Source organism: Patella vulgata, chromosome 4 (genome assembly GCF_932274485.2).
Source record: "Patella vulgata chromosome 4, xgPatVulg1.2, whole genome shotgun sequence".
NCBI lineage: Eukaryota > Metazoa > Mollusca > Gastropoda > Patellidae > Patella > Patella vulgata.
Genome location: NC_065882.2, coordinates 47,340,247 through 47,351,241, shown reverse-complemented (window position 1 = coordinate 47,351,241; position 10,995 = coordinate 47,340,247). Strand labels below are relative to the sequence as shown.

The 10,995-nt window shown below is 37.7% G+C and overlaps 1 long non-coding RNA gene across 1 annotated transcript; it reads right to left on the bottom strand.

Annotated features, from left to right (window-relative positions):
* Positions 1–4,475: 4,475 nt before the first annotated feature.
* Positions 4,476–9,108, bottom strand: LOC126817506 (uncharacterized). The gene is made up of 5 exons (XR_007679036.2): positions 8,993–9,108; positions 7,621–7,883; positions 7,050–7,140; positions 6,341–6,457; positions 4,476–5,124 (listed from the first exon to the last, which is right to left on the bottom strand). It is a non-coding gene; the product is annotated as an uncharacterized LOC126817506 (long non-coding RNA).
* Positions 9,109–10,995: the final 1,887 nt, after the last annotated feature.

The window sequence follows — 10,995 nt, the reverse complement described above, 5'->3', positions numbered from 1 at the left end:
GATGTAAATCCCTTGTAAACAACGATACTGTGAAAGTTAAAAGCAAATAGTTGAAAAATGGTTCAGTTCCGTGCAGTATTTACAAAGAAATGATAGATTAATAATCTGTCAACATTCGGCATCCTCTAGCACCAAGGGTATTTTGTCAGACCCTACTTATGACCCATGCATGTTGAATTTTTCAAAATTTTTATATAAGGCGTGTTAAGATGAAATTTGTATCATCAATTAATTGAAATATTCTAAAATAGTACAATTTGTTGACCAGAATAAAGATTGGGACATATTATTCAGTTACAACAAGAGTGGTATTGAGCCTTTAAGAGGAGTTTTTACGAGAAACCGATTAGGGCTAATCGATTTGCATTTCCTTTCCAAACACATTTACAGCAAAAATTAGCCTAATCGGTTTCACCTAATTGTCGTATTTACCACGACGATTTGCCAAATCGATTATGCAAATCTTCCAACTTGCTCGCCTGCCGGATTGACGATTCGATTTCCAAGATGGCGTCCCCAACAAGGGACACGACGTGCCCGACGTTAGATCATTTTCTTTTGAATTTCACGTTAAAATATGAATATGATGGACATTCCTAATAAAAATACGGGGCATTTGGGGACAGTCAATTGGTACAACTTTTCGTTTTTATTTTTAGGCGGTGTCGCCAAGAACATAATAAAGAAAAGTGAATTTTTTTAACATTTTTCCTCAATTCCTCAGTCTTCAGCCATCTTGCGAGGCAACTCATCGCGTTTACGAGAACCGATTCGAATACCAACGAGATAGGTAATCGAAACCGATTTGTTTTCTCGTAAAAACGCCTGTGGTAAATACGACAATTAGGTGAAACCGATTAGGCTATTTTTTGCCGTAGGCTAAATGTGTTTGAAAAGGAATTGCAAATCGATAAGCCATAATCAGTTTCTCGTAAAAAAACGCCTAAGGTGTAGGCTACTACGGTGTAGGGTCGCCTGTCCAACCTCGTATGGGTTTTCTTCTTGTCCTCCGGTTTCCTCCCACTGCTAAAGACCCCTACGCGCAAGAGAATTATTGAAATAAAATTGATCCACATGTTAGTCCCGAAATGACCTAGTTTTTGTCGAGTGGACGTTAACCCCCCCCCCCCACACACACACACACACCTTTCTCTCTCTCTAGGCCTACGCCATTAAGACGGTTATCTTCTCAGTATTTTAGACGTTTGTCTTACCAGGAATAACACATCCTCGGTATACCCAGCGTACTCATTCCGTTCTACTCCACTATACCCTGGGTTAATCTATGGGGGAGACACGTTTTCAAGTTATCCGCCCTTGATGATTGTGCTATTTTTATCGACCAATCCCATAAATTGTTATTTGAAAAAGGAAGTTGGCAAAGGGAAGTAACTCTCATCGGACAATGTTAGGCGTTGGCCTATTCTAAATGCGTAATTATTAACAACCAATTAAATATTATGTTAATGAAGACCAGTCGTTCATATAATAATGTAGGGTCAATAGTTTTATTTAGAATAGTTCGTTCCTTCCCGGAATTTTATGTCCACGTGATATCGTAAACAAGAAATTGCCAAGTATAAGTTCAAAAATAATAAACATAACAGAATGACATATTTCAGACAAAGAACGAATAGTAATAATAATTACAAAGTCAAACATACAGACGTCATACATATTTGAAATCAACAACACATACTACAGATTTTGATAATACAATTAAATATAAATAAATTATAAATATATACATTATTTACATAAATCATTCAGTAAATGGACATGAATATGGTTATCTACCCTTATAAAAACGAAGGCGAAACGATTGGTTTGTAAACTGTTTTCTGATTGGTTCGTAGAGTGTAGCTACATTCTAGACCAGGGCAGATAATTTGAAATCGTGGAAACCCTATGGATTAACCCAGGGTATAGTGGAGTAGAACGGAATGAGTACACTGGGTAACCGAGAATGGGAACAACAATGTATCAGTTGGTTTTTACATTTTATATATATATCAAGCACTGGTTACATAAGATACAAGCATAGATTACAATAAAGTCATTCTCTCAACCCCGTTCCACCCAGAGAAATTGCTACATCTTCTCCCTCTGGAATTTTGCGGCTGTCTCTACGGAACTCGCATGGTATCTGCCGGGAACCCAATGATAACTCCTCTTAAAGGCCTTGCAGGGTCTCTTTTATAGGACCCATTTGCACATCACGCACAGATCAGACTATACATCACCCTAAACCTGTACAATTACTGATGTGATTGGATGGTAAGCCAAATGATGCAAAAGTAATTTTCCAAAACGAGTGGCCTGGTGATGTCTTGTCTTTCACACAGATCCAGCTATTTTTTTTGCTTTTTTAAAATCTTTTTATGTGTCAATCCATCACTCATTCGATTTGGATTTTTTTAAACTAAATGTTTACCGTAGATTAACTAGTGAAAAATTAGATATTGTCACTATGCTCCCACCACGACCTCGCTAGGCGGATATGGTATATGTTCCATACGTGCGTAGTTCCTTACCCGAGGAATTGGCAGCATGGGCGTGGTGACCCATAAATTTGCATTAGGAACAAGATCCCGTTCAGGCCCCCAAACAACAATATTTATATGTGTGTGCGGGGGGCGGGGGGGGGGGGTGGCTGTCCCTCCCAGTACCACCGGGTAATATTGGGCTGTGTGGAACATGCTAGAATCGATTCGTAGCATATCTTACCCACGGTAGGCTATATGTTTGACACTGATTGAGCATTATGATTATAATGTTGAAAACCGCATTGAAACCGCATGATTTTTTGCCATTTGGGAGGGGGCGTAAAAACTCCAAACTTGGTAGCTACCACATGTCATGAAATTAAATTAAACCCAAGATCCTGAATCATCAGATGATTTGTGTATGCGTTGTCTTTACAAGAGATCAAATTCGTTGAAACGTTCTCTAAAGTAACGTTGGTGAAAAGGACGCTTTGTTGAAATACAACCAATGGACTATATATTAGGATACGCTCAGTTCAGAAGAATTACCCCAAATTTCCCTGCATAATATATACAAAGCCGCCCCGACCTTCAGACCGCAAGTTATTCCGGGCATAGAATATACCCCCAAAGATCAAAGAGATTTACCGTTACAGGTTTATAAAACCCCCCTAATTTCTGCACGTCTTAGATTAACCGTGATGTTAATTTCCATCCCAAATATGGAATATTAAACCTCTTTATTTCTCAAGACCAGAGGGGGAAACATTACCTTATTTGGTCTACCAACCATAGGTCAATAAACCGATATAATTTGATGGATATATTTTGACAATGGTTATGATTTTCCTAAATATCACTGTTTTTATGTATAAATATATATTCACGTTCATTAAGTACGTGTGATTTGACTCTATAGACAGGGTGAAGCAACAATTTTTCAAAGAACCAATATTGTCTCAAGGACCAAAGTGCTACACCCATCGACCTGCTTGGTCCCTCGATCCGCCCCTGATTGCTTGGTGTATCCGGGATCAGGTTTTGTATTAATTTAATGCATATACAGCGCTGTTCATAAATCCGCAACTAAATCGAATTATCTATTCGTGTAAGACAACTGGAACCTTTTTTATCTGAACCTAATTTATCGCTAAGCTATTGAGTCCCCTATATTTTTCAATACAACTTCCTAGGCCTATCTAAATGTTGCCCTGAAAGGCTACGAAGTCATTGTTATATATGTCCACATTGTTGTGTAGATAGATTTTATCTGCTTTTGATGAAACTTAAAATAGACGTTTTTATAACCCAATAATACATTCTACAGTAGATATGGCTTGACATCAGTTGCTCTTATTTTTTGAAAAAAATTTCACAAGTTGTTTTCCTTTATTTTGTTAATGTAGAATGGTAATGAACTGCTCTTTTCATTTTCTTTGTTTTATTTGTTTCGTTTGAATTTGATTTATCTGTTTAGTTTTTGATTGTTTAATTTTTGTTAATGAAGCTGATTCTTTTAAACTTCGTTTTTTATTTTTGAACTCTACTTGGTGTAGGTGTTCATCAGGTAATACCTCGACTGAGTTCAATATAGAGATTAGCCGGTTGATTTGTTGGATATAAACCTTTGAATAATAGCGCCTAACAGGCAGCTGTGTTTAATTATGTTCTCCTGATTTTGATTGTTTCTGTGTGTTTGAAGTATATGTTTGTGATATGCGCTTAGAAACACTTCACGTGTAATGAAGCGCTATATAAATCGAACAATAATAATATACGTGTAGTACAGTTTGACTGGTAATGTGGCCTAGTTTGGGGAAATGAGTGGATATCAAGGTGAAGGGCACCGATCCAACGTTTCCACAACAAGTGTTTATCCGTCAGTTATTATCTAACATCGGATCCATTCGAGACTTACTGTGTTTTACATTTTTTTTAATTTCGAGAATTGAAAATATGCAAGTATAAATTAAATGTTATAGTCTGCTCTCTTTTAATACAGACGCACTCTCTTATAAACTGACAACATTTATAACTGTTATACCAGCGTCATCGTTAAGGGTCGAAATTCTATTTCTACTGCTTTTATCCTGTTGCTCCATCTTTAAATATAACGTATCATCGAACATATCCACGCCCTTGTTACGTTTTTTAACGTACAATGAAATTAGGAACAAAATTAGCACTATAGTAAAACAACAACCAGCTACAACGAGCGCATATTTTTCACCTTTAGAAAGTTGTTCTTCATTCAGATGATTTGTCTCGTTTTTGTTTGAAACTGTACTAGAGAGCGGTTCGCCCATTGGTGTTGAAGATACACTTGTGGATAATGAGGGCATTGGCGATGGCGTTGATTTTGGAACTGATTCAGTGGATTTCACGAAAAGACTGTACATTGGAACTGATGACGTATTTGTATTTGCTAATGTTGATACGGGCATTGGTGACTTGGTGGATCGGGGAACCTTTTCTGTCGATTTCACCATCATAGTGTACATAGAAATCGATGACGTATTTTTTATTCTTGGCGTTGATACTGAAATTTTTGGCTGTGATACATCAACTTTGGTCGTGAGAGGAACGGCATTGGTATTAGCACTGACAGTCGTAGGAGGGATTACTGACGTTGGCGGGACTGAAATACATTTAAAAATGAATATTTGTTTTTCTAGAATTACAGTTTCATTTCAAGAAAACAAAACTATCAATAACAGAACGATTTATGCAAACAAATTTGCATTAGGGCTTTAGTTTAGTGATGCTGGGTGAAGGGGAATGGGGTTTAACGTCCGTGCTAAAAAAAAAAGCGTCCATGGTGTTGGAACACCAACAAGGAAAAAATGTTCTGCTTCTTGCTCACAGTCCAATTGTTGGATTGTTATCACTGAGTCAAGTGCCGTGCTTTCGATACGTGGCAAGGAGTAGGGTCGCCTGTCCACCCTCGTGGGTTTTCTCCGGGTACTCTGGTTTCCACCCACTGCTAAAGACGTCCCGTGTAAAAGATCCCCTGACAGTTATAAGAGTAAGTCATAGTGCCGCTGTCCGGGCACAATTTCCCTCATAGCACACTGTATGGCGTATGCCCGTCTTCATTATCCCAGTTCGGCAGAACAGCAGAACGTTAAATCCCATTTCATTTCATTTCATTTCATTTCATTTCCTTTTCAAATTTGTATTCGAGAGGGACTACCCCAGCTATAAAAAAAAATCTATTAAAAGAAGACTTGGCTGATGCGGCGGTACCTAGCAACGGGTGCGAAGCCGGGGGAGAATTCATTGCACATATTTATCATAAATATCGAAGCATAATTATTTCTCGGATTATCCACTGCCCACGTCTTTTTCCGTGGATTTTATCTCATAAACTGTTGTACGTTTAAGCTCATAATCAAGTTTATCAACATATAAATCAAGCGCTCACTAACGCTGAGAGATCAGACAATCTTCGCGTGTAACCTTTGACGTCACTCGAGCAGACATCCCTAATCGTCGGATTGCCGGTTACGGAAACCTTTACATTTTTGTCCTGTATGCGCTCCATGGGTATTTTTCAGGGAATCCAGTATTTTTCTAGTAAGATTAGATGTTTCTACTTTCCATATATACCAAAATTTCCATACTTTTATTGGAAATAAATACTTTTGCGGGAAAGTATCTTTAAGGACAATGTTTGTGTCCACCAGTATTACATGGTGAAACACATTCCAAACACAATTTTAATATATTTTTTACTACGATTGATTCATAACAACGATTTTCAAAATCTGAAAGTGACGTAATAAGTTCTATATGTTATGTAAAATTGGTGGACACCTACATTATCCTCTATTGGCTTTAATAACATATTTTACCTCGGGTTTCACAAATACTTCCGGTGAAAGTTGGTGGACAAAAACAAACAAATGATGCGAGACTCTCGACACATTGACCATGGTTTAAACACCGATTAGAAGAACAGTTTGGTTTTTCTGTAATCAACAAAATAAGTATGTGCAATATTCAAAATGGTCTCAATGACAACAGTAAAGTAACTGAACTGGAAATACACAGGACGCAATTCTGTGGAATACAACTACTGTTAACAACCAGTGGAACAAACAGTTGTTGTATTATATAGAATTGTGTCATGTGCACATTATATTTTCCAAGAATTTCTAATTATTTTGGTATGCATTATGTAAGATTCAGATAAAATGCTTGCTGTTTTTGTTATAATAATAGTTCAAAAATAGATAATGAAAAATGAATATATTGAAAATTTCATTCAAATTACCCTGATATTTTTTTATAAACAATATTTATTCAGAAACCGAGGGGATTGGGGAACAGGCAAAGCCTATATAAACCCCTCTCCCTGATATATACCTGGCAGGTGAGGCATGGGATCGAACCCCACGGAAGTTGATTTGATAATAGATCTTATGTTAGACCCCGCCCCCTGGAAAATATGAGACAATAACAAATAAATATGTATTACTTGTAGGCCTAGTTGTCTATTAGTCTGTTTTACCTGTACATTTAGTCCGGAAATGACCTAGTTTGTGTCTCTCTCTCACTCACCTTTACATGGTTCGGTCAAGATATCCATATTATCTATAGCTAAATAGCCCTGATTATCTGATGATATTTCTCCTTCTAACAACAGTTGGATCTATAAAAAAACCACAAGATAAATTATATATAAGCCCTTTACATCCTTCCTAATTAACCTAATTAACATCACAGAATGCCCACCTTTCTCTTTATGTGTAAACTACAGCAAGATCTGACATCATATTTTAGAATTTAAGATAAATAGTCTATTTGCCTGTTTCATCGTGTCTTGTTATTAATATCATAATCAGGCCCGTAGCCAGCGGGGGGCATAGCTCTAAAATACCTACTGTAGACTGTGCCGGGTGTACCCCCCCCCCCCCCCTAAAAACTTCACTGCCCCTCCGCAGCCGGCAAGCTGGCTTGATTATAATATCCCGTCACTTTTTTTTTACATGTGCATTATAGTCTAAGGTCTAACAGCATCTTAAAGAAGTTAGTATTCGGTTGACCTGACTTGACCTAACCTTGTATAGAGCCAGTGAACAGAAAGAAAAGAAATCTAATTATAATTTTGTTTTTCACATATTATACTTACATTTTTACTGTGGAGTTCTTGTGGTATATTTATTTCCAGTTGATCCCATTTTGAGACTGGGTGGTCGTAAAGCGTCCATGAAGGTAATATAGGATGTTGATTATCGGATGTTAAAATATATATACTGAGTGTGTTGTTTTGTGTTGAGTTTGTTTGGTATCTCAACAAGAAACATTTGTAAGAATTAGCATCTATAGGTGGTGATAGTAAACGAGCCTTTGTATTTAGTCGAGATTGATTAAAACTAAAATATAGATATCGACCTGCAAATAATAAAAGTATGAATGAGATACCAAAACAAATTTGCCTAGGTATTGTTGGACCAGGACCTCATCTTCTTGTACTTCCTGGGGCCGACGCTCTTCTTAAAAAGCCAATTTAAGTACCATCGGGCCCGTATCTACAGGGGGCGCGGGGGGGGGGGGGGCATGCCCCCCCCCCCCGCGTGAAATGCTCGCCCGCCCCCCCCCCCCCGCTCAGAAATTGCTAACAATCATTAAAGTATACACAGTTCCTTATATTAACCTAAAAAAAAACTACGCTTCCCTAAGCAGGAGGAGGTATAATTCAGGCGACTATGCGCATAATCCCATGGTATCTCATTACTTTATAAACCATTTTTTTGGTACTGATCTAAAATAGTTTTAAATAAATTTAAAAAATCACGATTTTTTTTTGTTTGAATACTTATTTTAAAATGCTTATTAGACGCCTAGGTAACTACATAGCATGATGATTACAACAGTCTGTTAGAATGACTTTTCCGAAAATTTCCTCAAAATGTTCGCCCCCCTACCGAAAGGTAATGCCCCCCGCTTAATGGTGTCTAGATACGGGCCCGAGTACCATCGACATTGGAACTTGGTATTCCGGATCCTTGGATAAAGGTTTTTGATAAGAAGTCACAATTCCTAGATGGTGTCGATGACATCGGTTCCTGGTCCATATATAGTTCCTTGAGGAACGTTCATCCAGATTTTCCGGTGTGGTTCCCCCTTGTCAGTGATGCAGGACGAAGGACCTGACAAGGACAGCTGTCTAGTCGTTCGGATGGGACGAAAAACTGAGGTCCCGTGTACACATTGGCGTGCACGTAAAAGATCCCTTGACAGTTGGAATTCGATATAAGAGTAGGCCGCAGTACCGCTGTCCGGGCAAAATTTCCCTCATAGCACACTGTATGTCGTATGCCCGTCTTCATTGGCCCAGGTAGGAGCAGAACAGTAGGACGTTAAACTCCATTTCATTTCCTTTAGGAACGGTCTCTGATCGTACGCTGTCCATAAACCGTTCCTATCCGTCCATATATAATTGCAATATGAAAATAACGCTCTTCCCCACCTCTGTTCTAGGGCTATTTTGAAATCCTTACCTTCTATTTTTCACCATGAATCTTTATTTTTCGCCAAAAGGAATCATTTCTCGCCATACCTGACACAAATTTACAATAATTCAACACTATTTTTAAGTAAATTTTGAGATAAAAAACCCCCAAAACATGCAATCTGCGCATGTGCGAGTCTCGTAATGGCTGACCAGTTTAAACATACTTTGTGTATGATTTTAATCACAAAATTCTACTTGGAAATAGTGGGAATTATTATAAATTATTATAAATGTGTCGAGAAATGATTCATTTTGGCGAACAAAGAAGAATCACGGTGAAAAATAGTTGGTAAGGATTCCAAAATAGCCCTAGAACAGAGGTGGGGAAGAGGGGTATTTTCATATTGCAGCTACATGTATAATATATTATAGCGAAGGATAGGAACGGTGAATTGAAAAAAAGTGTTTTATTCACTAGTCATATCGTTTGTATACAGAACTATAGGACCACTCCCTTATGTGCAGAAGTAATTATACTGCCCCAAAGCCAATTATGATATACCCACTTCGGATTGACCCTGAAGGGTCGTATTTCAATGCAAACGAAAATTTCTATATCTAAATGGGACTGCCACACACAGATGACTTCATGGAGGAACATGTCTAACTACACCTCTCCGTGATATACACCGAATTTTTGTCGAAGTGAAACACGTACATCTCTAGGATTGTAAATTACAATGATCTTCAAGGAAATGTTTTAAAATAGGTTTACCGGTTCCTGTAGTGAAGTCGGTTGTAGGTCCATTCTCACTTGTGCCAACAATCCACTCGTCTACATTATTGTGCGATTGATTGAAATGGCATAAGTTCGAGTCAAAGTCACAGAATATGGGTCTTAACTGTGGATGTTTGCCTGAAAATGTAAGATGATTTTCATTGTAGTTTAAAAATATCAGCTCATGGTTCTGTATAAAGTAGGTTTACTAACATAAATAAGTCATGCAATAAACATTTATACTTATGTCAATTATTCTGCTTAATTGGATTCGTATTAATTTAGGTTGTCAAGTACAGAAACATACACCAACCAGCAGGAAAACAAGTTCACTGACACTAATATATGCCATAACATAAACATTTAAAATGAGTAATATGGGCCTGGTTGCTCCCCACACATCTTAATTACACAGAGCACTTATTGGTCATTAACATATGGATCAGCAATTACAATAACATTTAAAATTCCCAGTTCTAATATGTCAGTTATTATCAACCCATCACCAAGCTCTACTCTGGCTTATATATACTTGGTCAAAATTAGTCCTAATCATACCAAGTGACAATGTATTGGCATCAACTACAACGAATAGAGGATGGACAGGCTAGCGCTGAATTTGTATGCACATCAAAGGTAACTTAAATATTCTAACATGCCTTACGACCCTGCGAGGAAAAGTAGCGTTCGCCCCGCATCTATAATAATGCAGTGTTAACAGGTGGATTTTGGCATTGCTCTAACTTCTTCCCAAATTTTGTAGGTTTGAAAACTTTCTACAACAAATGGAGCATCACGCGGGAAAACCATCAAAGTAGAAACAAGGTTATATAAAATCATCAACCTTTTAAATCACCACGAAAGGTTTCACTGCACATCCTTCTAACACGGGTTGTTTTCTTCATGTCCTTATCCATCTATGCTTGGCCAATAGCATGAATGTGATCCATCCATTGAAATCTTCAGATACACATACATGGTCTGACTCCATAAGCGAACAGTTAGACAGCCAGTTACCATGATGTACACAATAAATGGCTGCTGTTTTGTTCAAACTAACATTCGTTATAGTCGAAGGCGAAGCAGAAAGAACAGTGTAATGTTCATTAAAAGGTCAAAAATACAATCGATTCCATTGTGTTTGACAGTTTTGTTAGACGATACGTTTAAAATTATATGTCCCTATAGATAGCCAGTGTTATAAGATAGAGTGAGTTTGTTCAATTTCAACACTTTAGACAGAAAATGAGCTGTAGGATAATCTGGGGAGC